The sequence below is a fragment of the Ambystoma mexicanum genome, chromosome 1p (assembly GCF_040938575.1).
Source record: "Ambystoma mexicanum isolate Mex_15411 chromosome 1p, UKY_AmexF1_1, whole genome shotgun sequence".
NCBI classification, from domain to species: domain Eukaryota; kingdom Metazoa; phylum Chordata; class Amphibia; order Caudata; family Ambystomatidae; genus Ambystoma; species Ambystoma mexicanum.
In genome coordinates this window covers 1,184,405,803-1,184,431,938 of record NC_090921.1, presented here as the reverse complement: position 1 = coordinate 1,184,431,938, position 26,136 = coordinate 1,184,405,803, and positions in this window count along the sequence as shown.

The following is a 26,136-nucleotide window of genomic DNA, read 5'->3' as shown; positions in this document are numbered from 1 at the left end:
CAAAGTCATCCCAGCTATTACCTACGGAGCTGATGCTATGCCATCTTTACCCAATATTTTATGGGCTAGATTGGAGAGTCTCTTTTGGCGCTCAGTACTGAATCTACCATCTTCTACTCCGATCGCCTTGATAAGACGTGAACTCTCCCTCTCCTCTTTAGAGTCAATAGTCAAAAGAGCGTCGGTCATGTTATATCGGAAGATTAAAGATCCTTCTTCCTCTGCAATTTTTTTGATGGTTCAAGCGGAGATGAACTCAAGCAAATCCAGGTTACTGTCCAAATGGGAGCAAATGTGCCTACAACAACTTGAAATCTGCGGCAGCTCCATGGAAGAACTTTTGGGCAACCCAACAAAAACCAAATTACGAATCGAAGAAATAGATTGGATAAGTACATTGGATAAGGCATCTGAGTACAAGCAACTAGCCGCTTACCTCCAACATGCAGAAAATTGAATGTAATTCAACCCTTTCTGACAAAACATCAAAACAGAAAAACTCGGAGCACTCTACTGCGTGCAAGGTTAAATTTGCTACCTACAAATGAAATCCTGCACACAAGGGGCCTCTCACCAACTAATACTTGCCGCTTTTGTAACAACATCGAACAAAGCGAAACATTTCGGCACCTTTTATTACTGTGTCCAGGTACAGACAAATTCAGATCACCATATATACTCCATCACCTAAAGAATGCCTACCTGAGGGAAGAAGAACTCTGGTGGGAGCGTTTAATAGGAGGCTTGAGACCATCTTGGACTATTGCAGCCACTAAAATTTTGGACCAGATCTTTGCACACATACCTCCGTGCTAGAGGTAGTGGACACAAATAGATGGTGGGGGTGGGGATAGATGGTGGGGGTGGGGAGTATTCTCACCCTGTGCTTCGCTTTTGCTTCCACCCTAACTATTTTTGTTTTCATTTTTTTACCTGTATCTCCATCTTCATCTTCATCTCGTTTTTACTTCTGAAGTTTCACAAATCCTTCTTTCTTCTTTACTCATGTCTTTTTCGTTTCATTTCTTCGATTGAACAAAAATGCTGTGAAATTTTACGCTCATCTTCTTGTAAAAATCACTTTGGTGATTACATACTCGTATAAATAAAAAATAAAAAAATATGCACCCAGGAAGAAGAAAGCCGGGGTGACCAACCAATAAACATTGAGGGAAAATCTGAAACCCTGAATAAAGTAAAAAGCCCATCAACTGATCTACAACTAAAGGAAGGGAATACGGACAGTCAGAGCAACATCAAAGAGCCTCGGAAAAAACAGAGTGAAAGTCATGATGTAGAATATTTATGAACTCCTACAAACTCAACTAGAAGAAAATCAATAAGACTGTCAGAATTTAATGAAAAGGAGACACCAACAAAAAAGTTGGATCTGATGTCAATTATGGCAACAATAACTATTGCCATATCACCCTTCATGAAATTATATGAGTCCCTAAATGATAGAATGAGGGACCAGTCATCATTAATTGCAATGATATACACCAAGATGACCTTTCTAGAAGGCTATATAAACGCATCAGAAAAAGAGAAGGATTTGAGAGAAAGAAAATAAAACTAATTTGCCATTACAACTGCAACTTAAACGTAAGAGCACGGAAACAATAAAGAATATCACATCCACATGCAGTATGCAAACAATTTCAATGATAGAAATTACAACTAAATAAACGATTCCAACTCAGGAAATAGGGGATGTGGAAGGCAAGATCTAAGACCTTATAACAAACTTTTCCTGTACAAAAACAAGGAAGAAACCAGGAGGAAAGTAAGAATCAAATAAGAGAAAAGGAACCCCCAGGTGTGCAATAACAGAAAAAAATAACTCAAAATGGATGTGTTGTTTTGGAAGTGAAATTTGCTCTAAACGACGTATCCCAACAAACCAATAATCTGAGCCAAGTGGGTGCACACACTACAAATACAGAAGAAGTTTATCCTGTATTTACACAACCACAGGGGACAAAACCTGCAGGAGGTAGACATGTAACGTTTGGTAGTGTAAAACCCCAGACGGCATCTACCCAGGTAAACGAAGGAGAACTGATAGTGGGGAAAAATATCACTCCCCTATCCCACAAACTTGTCTCTAAAGGACCCATGCTAAAGACTGCTATACCTGGATTGGACTCTCAAGCCTTAGACCATCCTATGAACACCCGCACAGTAACCATGGAGTCTACTGAAAGTGTAGACTTAACAGATCTGTCCCAGTACTCTATAGAGGACTCAGAATCGGATCAATGTGTCCAAGAATTGCCTAATAAATTAAATCAGGGCTGTAGATAAGATGAAGATACTGTTGAGACTCACGAGTCTCCTACACCGCTCATAACTCTGGCAAAAAGATGGAGAAAATCGTACTTGGAACCCGCACCCAGTGAAACCAATTGAGAAATCTATGGCATTGGATGGAAGGAAATATCAGACTGTGCATACAGAGAAAAGTAACCTATCCTCTGACCGTTACTCTGACCACCAAAAACATAGAAGAAGAACTTCCCCACAGAAAAGGGATTCTAAATCACGGAAATCTAAGGACAGAGACAATAGACACTCATGGAAGGAAAATAGGAGATCTCGATCGAAAGATACTTCAAGAAGAAATGAGACAGTTCTATATAAAGAAAAAATAATGACTGAAAGAAACTTCCTACTTGAAACTATAGAAAAAAAAAAATCAGATGGTACAATTCTAAACAGGAAAAATATACTGAGGCTGTTCCAGTGTATACTAACCTTAAGGCTCATTGGAACAGATGACATTAAAATTGTAGAATTTGGAGTCAAAGGGAAACTAGACAGCGTATATCTTCACATTCCATATGCAGTAGTCCGCTCATTGATAGCGCAAGCTGCAGAAAATCTACTGATGCTAGGCTTTGACCTGATAAAATATCAGGAATCCTATTGAAAATCAAATAAGTGTAACCATGACAGAACCTATGAAGAAACACTGTATAACAACCCTGAAAGTCTACAACGAAGAAGCGAATCATCCGATATGAAAGAAAACTGAATTAAAGAGAGGAATGTGAAAGAAATAAAGTGTGTATGCAAATCAACTGAGAAGGAGAAGAATGGTAAAGAAGGATCCTCCCTAGTACAAAAACCACACAGTGAAGATTAAACAGTGACTCTAGAAACAGTTTATGCAAGAATATTTAAAGATCTGAAAAATGTGGGGGGAATGCCAAAGGGCCCTTTAACGAATCTAACAATAACATTTTCCCCAGAAGAAAATATAAGAGAAGAAACAGAATCGCTTGACCAGAGGACGGAGCAGTCTCAGAAGCAAGGATCGTAAAAACATATGGGGAAAAAGGGAGAAGGGGAATATGGCAATCAAAGTTAGCAACCCCTAATACCAGAAAGGCCCCCGGCGGACACAGGTGACCAACAACCCTCCCTAAAATTTGGATCTTTGAATAAAAGAGGCATTGCGCACTTGCTATCACCTAGTGATGTACACCTAGGTGATTACGGCGTACTCTGTCTCCATGAGACATGGTTAAGGGATACACCACAGATGGATGGATATGAAACCTACCTCTCTCCAGCAGCTAAAGGCCCCTCTGGCTGTCCATCCTCAGGTTTATTGACCATGATTTGTGGGAAAAAAGAACTAAATGTTATAAAAATACTGGAGTCAAATCTATTCTTCCAAGTACTACTCCTGAACTGGGTGGGAGCGCAACAACCAACACCATATACGAAAGGAGAAACCATAATTATAATGAACACGTATTGGAATCCTCTGGTGCTAAACGATGACCAATTCTTGAAACAAGCAAGTAACATCCTGGAGAAGATAACTGGAGAATACAAGCTAAAATACTTGCTAATATGTGGAGACCTGAATCTAATATACCCAAAAATACACCGGATAAACTCAGAAGGTACAACAAAATCAAACCGAGGGAAGAGAGGAATCAAATGGGCTAGACTAATGAAGGATAGAGATCTTCACAATCTTCACCTTTTTAGAAATGATGACGAAGAATTTATCCCAAAATGGGAAAAATATGGTCTTTCTGCCACCTTAGATCACATATTTGTTACACGAGAATTTCTACCACAACTTGTAAAATGTCAAGTCAGACGCACTAAAAATAGTGATCACAACCTGCTAGAGTTTACATGGTACTCGCACCTTGAGAAAAGAATTAAGATGACAGCCAAAATCTCAGAATCTAGCGGGAGAAACAGACTTGGTGTTGGAGAAATTAGAAATCTAACAGCAACATACACAAACCCTGGCTTACATCAAACAGGGACAAATATAGAGTATGAACAGTATTTGACACCCTATCGACATGCAACCAATAAAACAGTAAAGATTGGAAGAAATCATACATATGATAAAACACTGGTTGAAGAGCGAAGGAAAGTACGAAAAGCAAAGCGTACAGAAACAAGAACAAAAAATAAGGAGGACATTGAAGCAGCGATAGTGGTGACAAGGCTCTACAAGAACTGGTTAAGATCCTATAGAGCACTCTTATACCAAGCAGACGCGGAACAAATGCTGAGTCTAATGAATGGCCGAAAACCAAGAGCGTTTTGTACGTTGATAAAGGATCCATAGAGGCGTCGCCTAACTTACTCCATAACTATGTGGGTGAAGAAAGATGGGTAAAACATTTTACGTAACTCTTTAAAAAACCTGGGAAAGACCCGCAAAAGACATTAGCTCAAGGAACGGCCAAAAGGGATCTCTCATTTGATATAACGATCATTGTAACAAAAATTTGGAAATTGAACACCTCGAGGGCCCCAGAACCAGATGGGCTAACCAATGCCCACCTGAAGCAGGCTCCGGAAGACTGGGCACTATTTTTCGACTTACTACTTAAAAATATCATGAGAACTAAAACAATACCATCTAATTGGAAGACATCTAATGTAGTCCCAATATATAAGAACAGACCTAGAGAAAACCCAAGGAACTATAGACCGATAGCTCTATTGGATGTTATCAGAAAGATCTATGGTTCGATCCTACTGGACCTTTTTCAAACTTGGGCCAATAAGAAAGGAACTAATGATTCCTTTCAGTCAGGGTTTGTGACAAATGCAGGAACCTTGGCAAATATACTACTGATCAACATCTTAAAAGGAAGAATAAAGGAAGGCAAACCCAAAATGTCTATGGCTTTCATTGACCTGGCTCAAGCCTTTGACCAGGTCAATCGGGGGCACTTATGGGAAAAACTAAAAGCACAAATTGCCCGAGAAATATCCTGGGGCAAATCCAGGCTCTGCACTCAAAACACCTCTATGTCAGTAACACTGAACCAACAAGGAATCCTATCTGAACCCATCCGAACAGCACGAGGGGTTAAAAAAGGGTGCCCGCTAGCCCCCACTCTGTTCAAAGCTTACATATGGGACTTCAAAGACACAGAAAAGGAAGTAAGGTCTTTTCCTCCATCAATGGAAGGCACTAAGGTATCGCGCCTCCTGTATGAAGACAATCTAATCCTTTTAGACCAAACTCCAATAGGTCTGTAGTCCAATTGGACAATCTGAGCATGTACATTAGAAAAAACTATTTGGAAATAAACACAACAAAAACAAAGATAATGACCTTTCAAAGAGAATCGAGGCTGAATAGAGGGTGTACAAATTGAGATGGTAAACAAGTTTAAATACTTTGGAGTTGATTTGAGGAACAACTCTGTGGAGGCAAATATGCAAATATTCCCATTGATCAAAAAGCTGACTAACCAAGCAAAGGCAATAGAATAGAAAATTCTGCCGATACTCGCTGAGCCCAATTCTCCAATTCTATCGAACAAAGGTGGTCCCATCACTAAGTTACGGGGCAGATGCTTTCTAAAAATCCCAGAAAATACATGGCATAAGCTTGAAAGCTATTTTTGGAGAAATCTTCTAATCCTACCAGCATCCACACCAATGCCACTGATAAGAAGAGAGCTGCGCATTCTGTCATTAAAAGCATCATTGACAGAAATCGAATAATGCGATTAAGAAAAATAATCCTGCCGGAGTGCACAAATATTTTCAAAATAGTTAAGGAGCTATATGATTCAAGTTCCAAAACTATAAAAGTTTGGATGGAAAAAATCCAACAAAATATGGAAGAAATAGGCTCAACAGAAGAAGAACTGAAAACCAACCCAACTAAAGTAGCCTCAAAATTGGAAAATTTGGACTGGATAAGATCTCTGGAGATAGCAGCTGATTATAAACTCACAGCCCATCTACCATCAGTTAGTAAAACATTTAATGATATTAGATCATATCTGAGGAAATTCCCCCAACAAAGAAGTATGCCATACTTTTATTAGAGCGCGCCTTAACATCTTGCCTACAAAATTCATCAATATCTGCCGATTCTGTGAGCGGGTTGATCAAAAGGAAACACTAAGACATTTACTTTTAGATTGTATTGGACTGGCAAAGAAAAGAATGACTCATATGGCCCACCCTTTTAAAGATCATCATCTTTATGTGAAAGAAGAATGATGGTATTGCCTTATTGAGAGAGAGTGACAAAGTGAGGTCATTGCAGTGACACAATTTCTTCGGCATATAGATCTATCAAAAACATCCATTACCACAAGAATTTAGAGCTGAAGTGAATCTGGTAACTCACGACATGGATGGATGGTGAAGCCTGCTTCTATGCGCTAAAGGAGAATAATTACACGTCCACATGATCATAAGGATTTTCCTTCCTTTTTCCTTTAGCATTTATCCCTATCCTTTCCATGCTCTGCTCTTCTGGGACACTCATTCTATTTCCTTTGCCTTTTTGGACGTCTTGATGTTTTGATGACAAGGAACTTGTTTTCAAACTGTAAAAAAATGTGTAAGCATTTTAAATCAATAAAAAAAAAAAACTACTTACGGCAGAATAATTCGATTCTCCATGGTTTGATGTTCACCCGAGCAGCCTCACACAGGTCTAGGTAGCCCTGAATAGTGTCGCACAGGACCTGGCGATCTCCGTTTCCCTCACAAAGATTGAGTGTGCAGATGTCCATGTAAACAGAAGCATTGACCTTAGCATTGCAGTCCACAAAGGGACCACTTGAACTGATCAGGATGCCACAGAAAGCAGACTGCTTAAAGGCTTCTTGCTTGTTTTCATCGCAGGTGGAGCAAGCATTGCCAGGGCCCCCACATCCATCATCACAGGTCCCATGAAGCTGTGGGATCTTCCAGGCTGCAGCAAAGGCGAAGGCATCCTGAACCAGTTCACTGTTGGGGAGGATGAATTCATCCACCTGGTCACCATTATAGTTCCCACATAAACCACATAGTGTATTCTTGTAGCTCGATGGAACAATGACTATCACCTGGTTAGAGATGTAGTGTATCTCGACTCCAGCGGAGGTCCTTAGGATGGATTTGGACAGTCCAAGAACTGTAAAGTGTATTTTGCCAGGCAGGGTGAAGGGGTTGTTTCTAATCACTCCATTTACCTACGAGATATAAAATTGGCAAATTAATACAGAAATACGCATTCTAGTTATATATTTATAACAATAAGATTTTCAGTTTAAGTTCACCCTCTAAAAACGCCCTCCTCTGCGAATCATTTCATTGGGGAGTACAACATTTCCCACCATGTAACATTGATACAAATAATGTGCTGCAACTGTTTCATTCACTCCCTTGCACCAATCCTTTCATTTGTAGTATCCGCAAGAGCCCTGATTTTGAAGGGCTGAATATGTGCTTCTCATGCATATGTACCTACACCTTGACCTTCAGGTTTGTTTGTTTACGGCATTCTTTCTAGAACTGCACGACCCACAACTTCGTATGTCAAACTCTTGAGAAACGTTTGGGCTTGCAAGAAGGCCAACACATGTCTTATACGGTTCTGAAAGTGTAGCTTTTTACAGCAGCTCTCTTCTCGCTGATGCAGTGGAGTAACTTTACTGAAAATGTAGGTAGGGACATGACATCTAAATGAAAGGGTCCTCTGCCAAATGAGTGGGAGAACATGATGTGGAGGGAGGACAAACAATCTTATCCTCCCCTAAAATTACGTCCATGGCCTGATGCCCTCCCTCATACATTTCCCAGGGATGTCACTTGTTAATGCCCACACCAAGAGCTGGGATGTCTAACGTGTTCATTTCTCATCACGTCTTTGCTGAAATCCCACTTAGTCTCCTTGTGCATCAAGGGACGCTTTCCCTATTGAATTGCAACCCAGGGGCTTTAGGAATCTTAAATGTCTACTGAACTTGGCAAAAAGGTGCCACACCTGTGTTTAGAACTAAGGCGTAGCCTTCTTCTGCAAAACGGAATGTCCATTCAACTATCAGAAATGCGACGGGTCCATTTTAGAGCAGTTTCAGAGATTCTTTTCAGCATGCCTACTTTGGTTCATGAACGTCTATTTTCCTGTGAAAATGTCCACTCTCCCAGGATACTTTTCTCTGGCATTCACTTACATTCTTCAGATCTAGGATTAAAATGGCTTCCCGTTTTTTTTTTTTTTTAATGAAAAGGCTCCTGAAGAACAGTTCTTCAATAATCAGAGGAACATGCATCCACATTAGGGACCAGTTTACAGAAACTTTGCACTAATGCAAGTGCAATTTAGCACAGTATTTGCACTAGGGTACACATTGGCAACTGCAAAAGATCTAGGTGTTTAATGCATGTTTGCACCAGGGCAAAGTTTCCCCTAGTTCAGATAACATTCCTTGTTAGTACTGGGGTGAAATTCTGCCCTGGTTCAACAATGCAATGTAAAAATAAGTACGTATTTTTGCTGTAGGACAATTGCCCTGGTCAGGGGTCTGCAACCTTTAGTTCTCCAGACGTTTTGGACTGCAACTCCCATCAGCCCTATCCAGCATAGACAATGGCGTGGGATCATAGGTGTTGTAGTGCCAAACATCCAGACAGCCCCAGTTTGCAGACCCCTGCCCTAGGACAATTTCTGCCATAGAGCAAACACTGTGCAGGGTTCGAAATTGAGGGGAGCTGGGAGCTATTTAGCTCCTGCTTCTAGCATAGTGGAGCCTAGTTAGTTGAAACCAACATCTACCAGGAGCTGATTTTGGGTCGTAGAGCCAACCGTTGCCTTTCAAACATAATGTGACATTACCTTTCAGTATTTGAGAATGTAAATAAAGAAAAACGTTTAATGCACATTTAAACAAATTGGTTCATACAAAATGGACAATGAGTTAAAGAAGCATCTCTGGTAGCTCCCTGGTTCCCCTGTTGTAGCTACTGCCTACAGGGTGATGCCTGACACCCAGGCTTTAGCTCCTGCTCATGGAATCTCAGTTTTGAACCCTGCTGTGGAAAACATCACTTGCACCAGTGCAAAGGTTCTGACCCCTGAGGGACGTCTTACCTTTTGCTTCGCAGTCAGTACCAGCTTCACTTTTCTACTTTGTTCCCTTTGTCCACGATTCATGGTTGGGGATTCTTATACAGGAAGCAGGCACCGGATAGGTGGAAAGAGTACAGCCTCAGGACTACCATGAGGGGAGAGGCTCATTGGATTTTGTGGGATGTATTTACCCATGCATCCGAGCCCTACCTCAAAACTGTGCAGTACTGGCATTGAAAACATCATAATGGCCAGAGCTCCCCAGAAAATGCACAGGAAAATCCCATTTTGCCTATATTGTTCAGAGGGGCAATGCTGGTTGCCAAAAGCAAACCCATAACTGTTGGGAATTCATTTTTCTTGAATGTCAAATATGGCAAAATCATGGGCACAGAATTACTTTACTGCAGAAACACACCAATGCCATGTCCTGAACATGGACAATATACTCCATGCAATATCACTTGCTGAAATGAATCAATCTAAAAAAAATCCCAAGGATGGATGCAGTAACCACAAAATCCTGAGGGTGGCGCTAGCGGTCTAAACTCTGACAGGAGAGCTGTCTTGCAAAACTGTCTAGTGCAAAGAAAGGGGTCTCATTTCATCAAAAGTTCAAAGGGGTTGCCTGTCCTGAGAACTCTTGACACTTCAGAACTCAACACAAGAAGCCAGGAAATCACAGGGTTCTGTTAATTAAATGCAAAGTGGCTCCCTGGCCTCCTGATGTCAGCTTCCCAGAGACCACACAATGGCCCCTCTCCTCTGAAAGGAATATGTTGATTTTTACTGTTTTACTGTCAACAAAGGCCTGCCTGCCAGAAGACATGTGACTGACCCACCCAAGTCTTGGAGGCGGACTCCAACACTCTGAGGACTGAATTGAAAGTAAAATATATATTTTACAAAAACACTGATAACTCTTTGTAATCAAATGACAGAAATGTATAACTTTGAGAGACTTAATTTAAAAAATGTACCTTTAATTCAAGCCCAAACTCCAAATTGTGGGATATTCTGGGACAAAACCCTGCTGTTTATTAATATTACAGACTCCCGTTTCAGCTAGACAAACGAAAATGCATTGGTATGTGGGTAGATATGTGAGGAACAGTTGTATAAAATTTAATGAAGATCCAATGTTGTTTAGCACATTAAAAAGTGCTAAAAGTTGCCATTTTTGAATGCAAGCTCTTAGAAACAGCAGATTTGGGACAGAGTATACCTCATGTGATATGTGACATGGGTATGTAATTTCAAACAACTGTGTAACTGTCAAATATGTATTTTGATCATATATAGATTTGGGTGCACAGATGACAGGGGAGTTTTTTCAAGAGATCATAAATGGCTGACATCACTCTGACACAACTTAGCTCCCCCAATCAGGGGAGAAATGAAAGCTGGACCAATGACAAGTGAGAGGGGCAAGTTTAGTTATGACCAACACACACACCCACTTGCAGAACATATAAATGGACCACTGAAACTTAGGTAGAGACATTCATTTCCATCTGCAGTGGGACGCTCTGCCGGAAAAATCCATACTTACCTCCATCAACCTTCAAGGAGCCAACACTTAGACTCCAAGATAAACAGAGACTACAGAACCTTAACCAAAAAGGCCACTGCCAGCAAGAGTATTTGTCAACAGGCCTGAAAATCTTTTTGCAACTGAACTCTTCAGACAGCTGGCTGACGCCGTCTGAATTTTGCCAAGAACTTTTGCAAGAACCCGGTGACAGAAATATCCAAAGAGAAGGCAGGACCCGACCCAGAGAACCGGTGCCTAGCAGAGACCAGGCCATTGTATCCAGAGTGCTGACCCCGATGCTGTGAGCAGTTCCAGAGGCCAGGCGCTGTGAGCGGAACTCGGGAAGACCTGACCAGACTGAAGTCCGTGACCAAGTCGCTTTCCGGTTCAAAATCTCTTGTGAGTACTCAGCAAAACTCAGAACACATCTCTTAGTTAAAATCATATAATTCAATCCATTTTTAATCTAAGTAGAACTGCAGCTTAGCAATTGTGTTATTCTGCCATCATTTTTAAAGCTGAAAAAGTGTTGCGTTTAAAATTTGCAAAACCAAAAACGACCTTCACTAAATCGCTCATATCTCCGCGACCGTTTGTCTTAGAGACTTGCAGTAACTTTCATCTGAAAGCTTAGAATCTTAGCTTTTAATTGCACCAAGGACCACATTCCTACCCCTTATAGTTTTACCGCAATCGCGGAACACGCCTTCGCAAATTTTGCCGCGATTTGCAAATTTCTTCACGTGTAAAAATCTGCTGCTGCTTGCCTTCCATTTGCCAGAAATTCGCTTAACCTGCTAATCATCCCTGAATCATTGCTAGTGTGAGCCCGGACTAATATTAACTTGATTTCACTCACCCTGAACCTCCTAGAGGGAATTAAAAGCATTTTAGCATATTTTCGCTCCATTGCCAGCACATATCAAAGCATTTTGCCTGTGTTTTCAACTTCTGTAGTCTAAGTTGCTGGGTGAACTGAATTACGTTTGAATTGCATTTCTGAGAACTGTGTGCTTCCTTCCATTTCCTTGCATTGCATAAAAGGGGGGGGGGGGTGAATTGTCCAAGAAAGGGATTACATTGTCTTTGCTGAAATCCTATCAAGTTATTTTCTTTACTGCATTTCATTCCACATTGCATCCATTTGAAACCATAAAAGTATTGTTGCTATCTTATCCATTTCATGTCAACTCCTTAGTGATTATCAAGAAGTGTGCTAGTGCCAGATTCTCCGTTGTTAATCTTTATCATACCAGATTAAGTGTGATATCCAATTATTAATTTATTATAAAGCGTGATATAGATATATATTGCTTTAGTTATCAAATAAACCTTTAAACTTGCAAAACAGAACTACTTCTTGGCTCAGTGGGGTCAGGGGGATTCTGAGAGAGGGGTGTTATATAGGGGTAGTCATCCAGAACGCATGAACTGGACATAAAGATATATCAATAAGGGTTTTCATTCAGTATTCTAGACTAGGCGTTGACTTGGCTGTAGTGCTGAATTGAATCCTCTTACAAATTGGGGGCTCGTGCCGGACGTTTGGGTTAGATCTACCATTTGTGCAGATTAATACAGCGTGCCAGCTGACCAGATACACATATCCGGTCGGATCACCACGCTGTGTTACACTGTAAAGCACTCCTCATAGGAACGCTCTAAGAAAAAGGTCTGTTTTGCAAAAATAAAATACAAATTTCTGTAAGTCAGGACAGAGACCAATCTCTAGAATGACGACTTTAGTAGACATGAAAATAGCCAGAGAGCACCTCTTACATAAACTATTTGTGAGAGGTGAATGGACTGAACAGGGCCAGGATGCCTGGTTGCAGGCCATCACGCGACAGGTCACTGAAACAGGGTCAGACCTATGGAGAGATCAGGGTCCATTACATGTGGCCCTGAGTGAACTATATATGGCTCCTAAAGCCAAAGATGAACACAATAAGATTGCCAGGATAGCAGCATACCTGTACCTATATATGGGAGACATGCAGGATAAATGCACTGAAAGCCAAGATCTGGCAAATAGGCAACAGATAGCAGTAGAGAAGGCCCGATCTGATCTGGCCTCTTCTGAGCAGAGGCTGCAGAGGAGCCAGGAGTCAGAAAATGATAGTAGGCAATATATCATTAAAATAAAAGAGGATATGGGCATCCTACAACAGGAAAAGACAGACCAGGATACCAGATTTCTGGCCCTGCAGAAGGAGCACCAAGACAGTTTGGATTCCTTACTGCAGAGCCAGAAAAAGCTGGAGCAACAGATCAATTTCAACAGGGCATGCACAGAGCAGGTAGCCGCCCTGCAAATCCAACTAGACAGAGAGAAAGAGGAGAGCAATAAACTGATCCTGAAAGACCTGGATACCCAGGCAGAGTTTGATCAGGAGCGCCAGAAAGCCGGTGCCTTCCAAAGGCAAAGGGACGACCTGGCGGCACAGATGCAGGCTCTTAGTCAGGAAGGAGACACTTTAGGCCAGGAAGTCTACCACTTAAAAAAGGAAATGGAAGAAAATCACCTGGCCCTCCAGGGGCTGGGTGACCTCCAAAAAGAAAACCAGAACTTGGTAGAGCACGCCAGAAGGGTGGAAGATGCTCTGGCAAGAAAGGAGCAGGCCAGTAGGGATGGGACTCAGGAGGTAAGCCTCCTGCAGCAAAGACTGGCCCAGTTCTCCAGGACCAACCAGGAAGAACAGAGGGAAAATGAGGCCCTCTGTCAACACAATGATAGGCTCCAACAACAGGTAGCGATACAGGAGAGACTGATAAGAGTCTAGTAAGGCCTTAACTGAGGAACTGAAGGCACAAATGCAGGCTCTTGCATTGCAACAGGGAGCAGGGGCGGATAGAGATGAGGTTCGCTGGGAAAGGGAAACTCCGGAGCATAACCTCAGGAGCCCTAGTACCAGAGGCCCTCATACCTCTCAGTCCCTGGACTCTGCCACCCCCATGTTCCCCGGCGCACATGAGCACCGGAACACCGGGATGGCAGACTACTATCCAGACAAAAGTATGGGGCTCATAGGCCAGTACCACCCAGGTATGGAGGGGCGGGCATCCGGGTATGGGCACCCAAGCGCAGTGCAATTTAGTGGGGAACCCCAGGAGAGTAGGCCCATTAAGGGCATCCTGAAAACATCTGCCCAGTTAGGTCAGTGGAGGGGGTACCCATCAAATCCTGGCAGCAAGGAGGAATCTGAAGACTCCTCTGAACTGCGCAGGACACAGGAGACCAGGTCCCCACATTCTGCCAGCCATTCCCAGGCTCGCAGAATCCGGGAAAACCTGGAAGAGCAGACAGGAACCTCTGGGAGCAGTGCCTCTGAGTCAGAGGATGAATGGACAAGGGTTACCCGAACCAAAAAGGCCAATAAGGCAAAAAGGGCCTTGCTTAAGGACCCCTTAAAGCAGATTAAGGCGATCAGGAGCGTCATCACGCCTTACCATAAGAACGCTAAGTATTCTGTTTGGGAGCACTTAGAGTTGTTTGAGCAAATGATGGAGACTTTCCATTTGAAGGACAGCCAAAGCTGTATTCAATATGTAAAGTGGACCTTCTCCCCGGAAAACTCCAGTTTCTTTGCGGGGCTGGAGGACCAAAATCATTTAAGATGGTCCACCTATAAGGCGGCCATCTTGAAACACTTTTCTGTTCACAGAAATCCTCAAGAGGCTCGCAAGGCAGCCTACAATTTGCAATGTGGGGAGGATCAGGCCCCACAAGAATTTGTGCAAGAACTGAAACGTGCTTTTGCGCAGACCACCAGAAGGGTGCGCACAGACAGTAGAGAATTCATCAATACATTTCTTCATGCCTTGCCCAAATACATAATGACCCAGCTCGTGAGGGATTTTCACGAGAAAAGATCTTTAGACTGGGTCATTGAACAGGCTACCCGGATCTTTGAGGTGCAGAAACCGGTAGATAGCAAAAGTAATGCCCAGAAAAACCCCAAAGCCAACAGCACCCCTGCTGCTGCCAAGGTGGCAGAGGTAAAGGTCACCCCCGTTTTGGATTTGGAGATGGGGGGGCCTAAAAACCTACCTGCACCTAATAATGCTAGGCCCAGAAGGTCCTCGGGCCAGTCACAGACAGGGAGCCAGGGAGGCAGCCTCACAAATGGGGTCCCTCGCTCTCCTGATTATGTAAGCCCCCGTTACAAGGGAAACAGACCCATCCTGGGTTATGTGTGGACTCCTCCAGCCCAAGGGGGGAGATCCAGCCAAGAACCTAACCCAGGGAACTTTCCTCCTAACTTCCCACCGGAGGGCAGAAATTCTCCGAATCCTGGGCAGAACTTTTTCCCCAGGTATCCACCTAATTTCCAGCCCCAAAATCCTCCACCCTTCTTTCCCCAATTCCCTGAGCCCAGACAACCTAATCCGGGAGAGGGGAGGCCAAGGGTGGAGGGGTACCCAAATCTTCCCAACCCGGGGTATTACCAGAGGAGGGACAGCTACCCTTCCCGGGATCAGCCCAGGGGAGAAAACAGGGCCCCGTATCAGCCTGAGCGGGTTTCCCAGTTAGAGCGCCAGGTTCAAAACATGGCGCGGGACCTGGGTCACATACTGAGGGCTCAGCAGAACCCTCAGATCGGCATGCCGGCGCAGAACGCACCCAACTCTGGACCTGGTGCTCCAGAACAATGACGGGGGCAGCACCCCGATAACTCACCAGTTCCCAGGGAGGAGGCACAAGGGGAAGGGGGGTGTAAAGCCTTGGAGGAAGCTTCCTTCCTCACTTGTAAACAGCCCCTGGAAACCCAGGAACCGGAAACAAAATCTCTTGTCCCTGAAAGTCTGCCTCCTAAGGAGCAGAGGGGGGGTAGGAGAAACAAAAGACCCAAACAGACTCAGTTTGAGGAGGAGGTACAGATCTTCCAATTTGAGGGAGAGGGATCCTCAGAGGATCCTGGGAAAAGGATCTTCTCCTTCAGAGAGGGGGGAACTCCTCCCAAAGAAAAATGGGTCCCTAGGGATGCAAATCCAGAGTGGGGAGATGTGGAGACTGAGCTACCGCCGCCCACCATCTCATCCCAGAACCAACAGCAAGAAAATCCCCTGGTTCAAACCCATCCTGGTGACTGCCTCCAAAAAGGGGGGGGCGGCCCGGAACCGGAGCCAGGGGAACCCACAATGGCTCTGATCTCCAGTTGCCAACTTTTTCTTTCAGATTCCCAAGGCTCTCCACAGAATTCCGCCCAAATCTCTTCTCTCGCCATGTCCAAAACCAGAAAATTAGCCCACCAGTTTTCCAAAAATGTGCATTATCTGTGCCCCCTTGAGGAGAAGGAGGGAAGATATTATGCCCCGGTACAAGTAAAGGGGCAGGGTACAATTCTGGCACTGGTGGACACGGGATCTCAAGCTACCCTTCTGTCCAGAAGGGCCTTTGATGAACTGAATGCAGGAAGGGGAGGGAATTACCAAATTCCTCTCACCTTACTTCCTGGACAACTCCAGAACTTTGACGGGAAGGAAATTCCCGTCGAGGGGACGGCAGATTTGGACATTAAGATCGGGCGACACAAGGTGAAACACCCGGTCATAGTAGTGACTCCAGAGGGCACCCCTTGTTTACTGGGGAATGACCTCCTGAGAAGGTTGTCACCCCTAATAGATTGTGTAAACAAGGTCCTCTGGACCCAGACTAGCCGACCAATAAAATTAAAACAGAGTGTCAACCATGTTAGTTTAAACGGCACCTGCCACATGGTTGAACAAAAACCTGACCAAGTAGAATTTCACTTCCAGAATAGCCAAATTCCAGACGTGACAGTAATAGCAGTAGGACAAGAGACTGGTGGTGGAGGGTCCTCTCTATTTCTGAAAATCTACCTTCCTTCCAGTCTAAAGTGGTACTCCACGCTGGAAGGAAACACTCTGAAATTCTATACTAATCCACAATCAGAAACTCCCACTCCTATAGTCCAGAAAGATGTGAAATCAGCTCAGAGCCTGGCTGATATTCAGCAAATTGGAGAGCAGTTGTTCATCCCTGTTCAGTTAAATGATGGGAAGGACTCTGTTCTCGCTCGAGTGTGTGTGAACAACGGTAAGAGCTTCATCAGCGAAGCCATGTTCCGCCAACTCCCAAAAGATCCAGCCATTCCCACATTCAAACTGATAGACAAATGGGAAATGGACCTGGAAGCACCTAATTCCAAACATCTCCTGCCAAGCAGGTGTATGCTCAAAATCTCCATTGGCAACAAGAGCATAGTCCACAATTGTTGGGTCGTGCGAGACGTCCCTGCCGCCTTTTACTTAGGCAGTGACATTCTCAATCGCTTTGCCATTAGTTTGGACCTAATAAACTTCAAAGCTTGGTCCCGATTAGCGGATAATCCCATGGGTTTTGATGATCCAGAAAAAGCATTTAGGTCAGCTCAATTGCTACCTTATGCAGTTGAAATTCAGGTTAAAGAGAAAGTCACCCTCCTAGAAAGGACCCGACAATTCTCCCTGGAAGTGAAAGTTAAAAGAGGACAATATTTGCAAAACCCTGATGCTTACATACATCTAAACGCTTCTCTCCAACAGCAAGGGTTGGGGGTAAACCCAACTCCATTAGTCAACATAGAACATGACACCATTCCAATAGAGGTGGATAACAGCGACTTAAAGAGTATTACTCTAGCCGCAGGCACCATTATTGGAATGGCGGTTGATGACCGACATTTCTCCATTGATCTTGGAAATGAACTGTTAGGACCAATCCCCAAGGACTGTTTTGACAGTGACAGTGATGACAATGCAACACCAGACAGGATTTATACCCGGCATGGGGGGAACTTCCTGGTGTACACTTCTTGCCCCTATGGTAAGGAAGATGTGACTTGTGACTTCAGGAGGGATGAGGTGATTTTCCAGGTCCATGAAGGCTGCCTTTCCCACCTGAAGCCTCCAGTCCAAATCAGCACTCTGACCAGGGACTTCTCCACCCAGCTGGAGGAGGCCGCTGAAATAGCCAAACCAGAAGTCTTTCCAGGCTTCAGGCAGATGGTGGAAGAGAGAGTCAACCTAGCTGATGCCTGTGTGACTCTGGAACAAAAGCAAAAGTTGAAAGAAGTTTTCTTGGATTTCCAAGATCTCTTTGCGGTAGACTCATATGACTGTGGCCGCACCGACATCCACACAACAACAATCCCCACGGACCCTGGCATGACTCCAGTGTTTGAGAAGCAATATTGTTTGCCTCTCGCATCCATGGAGTCCCTTACTGAAATAATTAAGAACCTTGAGTCCAGGGGAATAATCCGTCCCATCCACAGCACCTTCAATAACCCAGTGCTGGGAATATTAAAGCCAAACGGCCAGTGGAGACTCTGTGCTGACCTTAGGGAGCTCAACAAACGGGTCCATACTTCCCGATGGCCTCTTCCCTACATTGACCAAGGGCTGGCCCAGATTCAGGGGTCACAGGTATTCACTGCAATAGACCTGACCAATGGATACTGGACCGTGCCTGTCAGCAGGGAGGACCAATACAAACTGGCTTTTACCTTTGGGGGCCAGCAGTACACATGGACCCGGACTCCTTTCGGATACCTCAACTCCGGTAATGAGTTCAATATTTTCCTACATAAGGCCATGCCCGACCTGGGTGCGAGGGGTAACCTGGCTTATGTAGATGATGTCCTCATCAAATGTTCATCTGTGGAGGAACACATAGCGGAGATCTGTTATGTTCTGACGCAGTTGAGGGCCGCCGGAGCAAAACTTTCCTTTCAGAAAGCACAGTGGTGTAGAACCCGTGTTAATTTCTTGGGGCATGAGATTACTCCTCAGGGTCTCTGTCCCCAGGAAAAGAAAGTGGAAGCACTTCAGAAACTGAAAGACCCCACAACTCTGCGAGAACTAAGGAGCCTCCTTGGACTGACTAATTACAGCAGAAAGTTCATTGAGGGCTACGCAGAGATTACCAGACCCCTGATTCATCTCCTGAAGGGGGGGTCAAGTGGGAATGGGGTCCAGAACAATCCGAGGCAGTAAGACAACTCAAAAGAAGCCTCTCACAAGCGCCTTGCCTAGCTTACCCTGTCAGAAACAAGGAGTTCTTCCTGGAGACGGGGTTCTTTAATACGTGCTAGACGGCAGTATTATACCAAAAGCATGACAAGGTCAATAAAGTAATCTCCTATGCGAGCAAAACTTTATCCTCTGTGGAGGAAAAATTCAACGATTGTGAGAAGGCACTCCTGGCAACGGTGTGGGCATTGAAGAATTACCGCCCGTTTATCCAGGGGGAACACATCATAGTGGAGACTCCACACCAGCCTCTGCAATATCTCCAAAGTGACAGAATCCGGGCCGGAAATGTGAGTAATTCCCGAATTACTTCCTGGATTCTGTCAATGCAAGGCTTTCCTGTGGAGGTCAGATATGGCCAAAACAAGAAGAGTCCCCTCGCGCAAGGTCTGGCTGACTTGCATGATTGTGCCAGAGAAAACTGTCTCGAGGACGAAAGTCTAAAAATCAAGGACAACACGGAGGCATACCTTAATTCCCCACACAAAGTCTTTGAAGAAGACAAGTGTGAGGGAATTCCCACTGTGTATGTGGATGAATGCTCTTACCATGTTGACAACAACGGGGAGAAAGAACTGGTGGCCGGCGTAGGGAATGCATGGGTGAATGAGTCCCCAGAACCCTCCGCTGGATACAAAATTGGTCCCCGAAGTAGTCAGGTGGCAGAATTGATGGCTGTGCATCAGGCCATCCTCACTGCTGTCCAGCATCAACTCCCCGAACTGGTCATAATCACAGATTCGGATTATGTACGGAACGGGTTCGTGGAGCACCTGGTTAATTGGAAAACCAGAGGCCTGTTATGTGCTAATAACAAACCCTTGAAACATGGGAAGTTGATCCAAAACATTGATGATCTGGTCACCACGAATGAGATGACCATCTATTGGAAAAAGATCAAGGGTCATTCCAAAGTAGAGGGACCAGACAAAACTGGAAATGACTTAGCTGATCAGCTGGCCAAAACCGGGGCCATCCAAGGGGATCTAATTGAGATTGAGTCCCTGTTGGGGGAAATCCAGGTCACTGCTATCACTAGATCCCAGACAAATGCTCACAACGACCTTTCAATTGCACAATGGAGTAAGGAGACCCCTGATGCTGATTTGATTATAGCTCAGAAGGGGGATCCAATAATTGGTAAATTTTACCAGCAGCTTGAGGACCCTGAGAACTTTCCCCTGACGGATACCGATTACATTGGGAAAGAGGACCTAAGAGTGTTGATGAAGTGTCCAAATATGTTCCGGATCCAAGACGGTTTGTTGGTAAGGAAATCCAAAGCTGGCCACGATCAGTGGGTGGTTCCTACCTCATTCCGAAGCCTGATGTTAAGTCACGCCCATGATGCGGCCACCGCCGGTCATAGGGGGTTTCACACAACATTGGAAATCGTAAGAGAGGTTGCATACTGGCCACACATGGGGCAGGACCTCGACCAATACTTGAAGGGGTGTCTTGTGTGTGCACAATTTCAGCCATCATCCCTCACGCACCGCGCGCCTCTCCAAAAGCGGGGGATGACCCTGCCATGGTCAGATTTACAGATCGACTTTGTAGGCCCTGTGATTCGCTCTGCTAGGGGGAATAAGTACATGTTGACTGTGACATGCTTGTTTACCAAGTGGGTGGAATGTCTCCCAGCCCCAAACTGCAAGGCAGAAACTGCAGCTGCCCTGATGATTAACCACATCTTTTCCCGTTTTGGTCTACCTCAAAGGATTGAGTCAGACAGAGGTAGCCACTTCACCAGTGAAGTAATGACAAAGATGTGGGAGATACTGGGGGTCAAAAGGAAGTTGCATATTGCTTACCGGCCAGCTTCTTCTGGGGCAGTAGAGAGATATAACCGGACAATTGTGAGCATATTAAAGAAGTTTGTGGCAGATTCTGGGCCAAGTTGGGATATCCGATTACCTCTGGTCCTAATGGCCATCAGATCTACCCCTTCATCTGCCACCAAAATGTCACCATTTGAGTTGATGACTGGACTCAAGATGGTGCTTCCCCAGCATTTGCTTTATAGGACCCAAGAGCAGACACTGATAAATGCCTCCACTACTCATGAGTATGTGGAGAATTTAAGGAAACACCTCCAACATGCTTTTGCTTACGCTCAGCGGAATCTAGAAAGATCGGCTGATAGCATGAAGACCCACTATGACCTGAAAACTTCCAGGAAGGAATATCAGGTGGGGGACCGGGTCTATCTATACAACTTCCAAAGGAACCAGGCCAAGCAGCGCAAATTTTTGCCTACATGGAAGGGACCCTTTGAGATCATCGACAAGATCTCCCCTGTGGCCTACAAAATCCACATCCCCAAAGGCGGTTTGGCAGAGGGGGAAGACAAGTGGGTCCACATAAACCAGTTGAAGTGTTGCCATCCCAGGCACGCTCTGCAACAACTGGAGGAATCCTCTGGAATCCTAGCGGGTACTGTCTCAGACTAATTCAGTTCCAACCATAAAACATACAACATCTAGTCTCTAAAATATTGTGATTTGCATGAAACTGTATCTCAGTTATACTGTTTTTTTTTCAAAATAAGAATGTAATGTTTCGTTATGATGAAATGCATATGCTGCCCCACTATCTCAACAGTGGTGGAAAAATGTCTATGAATAGGTATTGCCGCTCTTCCTTTGTCGTCCTAGGAGAAAGAAAACCTGGAGACGGGCCAAGGAGGATGATCCGGAGACGGGAACGAAGATCCAATGGGCCCGGGGTACCGCCCAATATTCCCATCAGGACCGGCGAGGAGAACCGATCGATCAGTACCGGATGGAGGAAAAGATGCTGAACTGTGCCATCTACCGGAAGAAGATGAGAACTACATCCCAGATCTTGCGGGTCCCACCAGTGAAGGATCAGATGGCCACCGCAAGAAGGGGGGCTTGTGGGATGTATTTACCCATGCATCCGAGCCCTACCTCAAAACTGTGCAGTACTGGCATTGAAAACATCATAATGGCCAGAGCTCCCCAGAAAATGCACAGGAAAATCCCATTTTGCCTATATTGTTCAGAAGGGCAATGCTGGTTGCCAAAAGCAAACCCATAACTGTTGGGAATTCATTTTTCTTGAATGCCAAATATGGCAAAATCATGGGCACAGAATTACTTTACTGCAGAAACACACCAATGCCATGTCCTGAACATGGACAATATACTCCATGCAATATCACTTGCTGAAATGAATCAATCTAAAAAAAATCCCAAGGATGGATGCAGTAACCACAGAATCCTGAGGGTGGCGCTAGCGGTTTAAACTCTGACAGGAGAGCTGTCTTGCAAAACTGTCTAGTGCAAAGAAAGGGGTCTCATTTCATCAAAAGTTCAAAGGGGTTGCCTGTCCTGAGAACTCTTGACACTTCAGAACTCAACACAAGAAGCCAGGAAATCACAGGGTTCTGTTAATTAAATGCAAAGTGGCTCCCTGGCCTCCTGATGTCAGCTTCCCAGAGACCACACAATGGCCCCTCTCCTCTGAAAGGAATATGTTGATTTTTACTGTTTTACTGTCAACAAAGGCCTGCCTGCCAGAAGACATGTGACTGACCCATCCAAGTCTTGGAGGCGGACTCCAACACTCTGAGGACTGAATTGAAAGTAAAATATATATTTTACAAAAACACTGATAACTCTTTGTAATCAAATGACAGAAATGTATAACTTTGAGAGACTTAATTTAAAAAATGTACCTTTAATTCAAGCCCAAACTCCAAATTGTGGGATATTCTGGGACAAAACCCTGCTGTTTATTAATATTACAGACTCCCTGTTTCAGCTAGACAAACGAAAATGCATTGGTATGTGGGTAGATACGTGAGGAACAGTTGTATAAAATTTAATGAAGATCCAATGTTGATTAGCACATTAGAAAGTGCTAAAAGTTGCCATTTTTGAATGCAAGCTCTTAGAAACAGCAGATTTGGGACAGAGTATACCTCATGTGATATGTGACATGGGTATGTAATTTCAAACAACTGTGTAACTGTGAAATATGTATTTTGATCATATATAGATTTGGGTGCACAGATGACAGGGGAGTTTTTTCAAGAGATCATAAATGGCTGACATCACTCTGACACAACTTAGCTCCCCCAATCAGGGGAGAAATGAAAGCTGGACCAATGACAAGTGAGAGGGGCAAGTTTAGTTATGACCAACACACACACCCACTTGCAGAACATATAAATGGACCACTGAAACTTAGGTAGAGACATTCATTTCCATCTGCAGCGGGACGCTCTGCCGGAAAAATCCATACTTACCTCCATCAACCTTCAAGGAGCCAACACTTAGACTCCAAGATAAACAGAGACTACAGAACCTTAACCAAAAAGGCCACTGCCAGCAAGAGTATTTGTCAACAGGCCTGAAAATCTTTTTGCAACTGAACTCTTCAGACAGCCGGCTGACGCCGTCTGAATTTTGCCAAGAACTTTTGCAAGAACCCGGTGACAGAAATATCCAAAGAGAAGGCAGGACCCGACCCAGAGAACCGGTGCCTAGCAGAGACCAGGCCATTGTATCCAGAGTGCTGACCCCGATGCTGTGAGCAGTTCCAGAGGCCAGGCGCTGTGAGCGGAACTCGGGAAGACCTGACCAGACTGAAGTCCGTGACCAAGTCGCTTTCCGGTTCAAAATCTCTTGTGAGTACTCAGCAAAACTCAGAACACATCTCTTAGTTAAAATCATATAATTCAATCCATTTTTAATCTAAGTAGAACTGCAGCTTAGCAATTGTGTTATTCTGCCATCATTTTTAAAGCTGAAAAAGTGTTGCGTTTAAAATTTGCAAAACCAAAAACGACCTTCACTAAATCGCTCATATCTCCGCGACCGTTTGTCTTAGAGACTTGCAGTAACTTTCATCTGAAAGCTTAGAATCTTAGCTTTTAATCGCACCAAGAACCACATTCCTACCCCTTATAGTTTTACCGCAATCGCGGAACACGCATTCGCGAATTTTGCCGCGATTTGCAAATTTCTTCACGTGTAAAAATCTGCTGCTGCTTGCCTTCCATTTGCCAGAAATTCGCTTAACCTGCTAATCATCCCTGAATCATTGCTAGTGTGAGCCCGGACTAATATTAACTTGATTTCACTCACCCTGAACCTCCTAGAGGGAATTAAAAGCATTTTAGCATATTTTCGCTCCATTGCCAGCACATATCAAAGCATTTTGCCTGTGTTTTCAACTTCTGTAGTCTAAGTTGCTGGGTGAACTGAATTACGTTTGAATTGCATTTCTGAGAACTGTGTGCTTCCTTCCATTTCCTTGCATTGCATAAAAGGGGGGGGTGAATTGTCCAAGAAAGGGATTACATTGTCTTTGCTGAAATCCTATCAAGTTATTTTCTTTACTGCATTTCATTCCACATTGCATCCATTTGAAACCATAAAAGTATTGTTGCTATCTTATCCATTTCATGTCAACTCCTTAGTGATTATCAAGAAGTGTGCTAGTGCCAGATTCTCCGTTGTTAATCTTTATCATACCAGATTAAGTGTGATATCCAATTATTAATTTATTATAAAGCGTGATATAGATATATATTGCTTTAGTTATCAAATAAACCTTTAAACTTGCAAAACAGAACTACTTCTTGGCTCAGTGGGGTCAAGGGGATTCTGAGAGAGGGGTGTTATATAGGGGTAGTCATCCAGAACGCATGAACTGGACATAAAGATATATCAATAAGGGTTTTCATTCAGTATTCCAGACTAGGCGTTGACTTGGCTGTAGTGCTGAATTGAATCCTCTTACAATTTGCCGTTTGGGGCAGTTTTGAGCATCTTGGACTGGAGTTAAACCTTTCAAATGGAAGTGTTTTCTTTTTACTGCCCCAAACAGAAATATATGTTGGGTTAAATGTTTAAAATTTTGAAATGCTGTATTGGTGGCAAAAAAAGAAAGAAAAGAATAATGCTTGTCTCCTTGTCTTTAACAGAATCAAGACTGACCAGTGCAGTTAGCATGGGAAATCTTCATTCAAATGATAAACTCAATGAACGGTCCGTTTTCCTTGTATGATCCAGAATATGATCACAAACTGCAATTGTAGGTTCTACTGGATGGCATTGCTTACTTTTTCTGTGGTTAACAGCATCTCATTGACATTTACTTGTATCCAGAGGGATGACTGTGGGCGTTTTAGAAAAACCGATCCAAAAAGAAAACAATTTAGAAAGACCTCTCTGTGACTGAACAGAGCAATCTTTCTAAATCGAACTGTCAGCCCCTGCGATGCACATGAGAGCGTGCAGGGGCTGACAGGCACACCAGGACCCGGAAGTGGCCTCGACAGAGACCAGGTAAGTTTATGTGTGCATGTGTGTTGGGTGTTCATGTTTGTGTGTGTGTTTGTGTGGGAATCTTGTGAGGGGAGGGAGGTGGCGGGTGTTGAGGGAGGAAGGTTTGGGGGGAGGGATCCCGCTGCCCCCCGATTTGTGGAGGTGGAGGTGGTTTTTGTGAAAAAAAAATCCTTTTTTCGATTTTTGTAGGCCGCCCAAAATCGGATGGAAAACAAACAGTCTTTTTGATAGGCGGCCTACACAAATCGAAAAAATGACATAGAACCTGACAGATGGCTGTCTGGATGGGTGTGTCCCTACAGTGGAGTGCAGCATGTAACCCATCAGAGCTTCCACTGGGGATACACCTTGTTGCATATATGCTATGCGAAGTGTCCTCTAGAAGATAACCTCAGGCATCTCCACATCCACATTAGCCTGTGGACAGCAAGGAGCTATTCCCACATGAGCAGTACCCAGCTGATCTATGATATCCTGAGCTCACAACACTGGAAGGATGGCAACTGGCTGATTGAGTCTGGGGGACCATGAGTAGCTAGAATCTTTTGCAGTTGGGGGATGACAGAGCCACCAACTTCAAGCTCACAAATTCCACTTTGAGCTATTCAAAGTACATTTCCAGCACTCTTGGGAATTTTGATCTAATGGGGATAGTACTGAAGTCCGTCCTTCGCTTCTGCTGTGGCTTGGTGGATCATTGGAATTATCTGAATGACTTCAGGTTGTTTCACCGTTCCTATAGCGTGATACAGGACACAGAGACCTACCAGTATCACAACCATTTCTCCCATTCCCAGAATCTACACTTTTTCCCCTGAGATGGACCTTCATTTTGGCTGTTGTCCATTAACTGGTGCATAGTTCATAGGGCAGCAATGTAAACATACTCT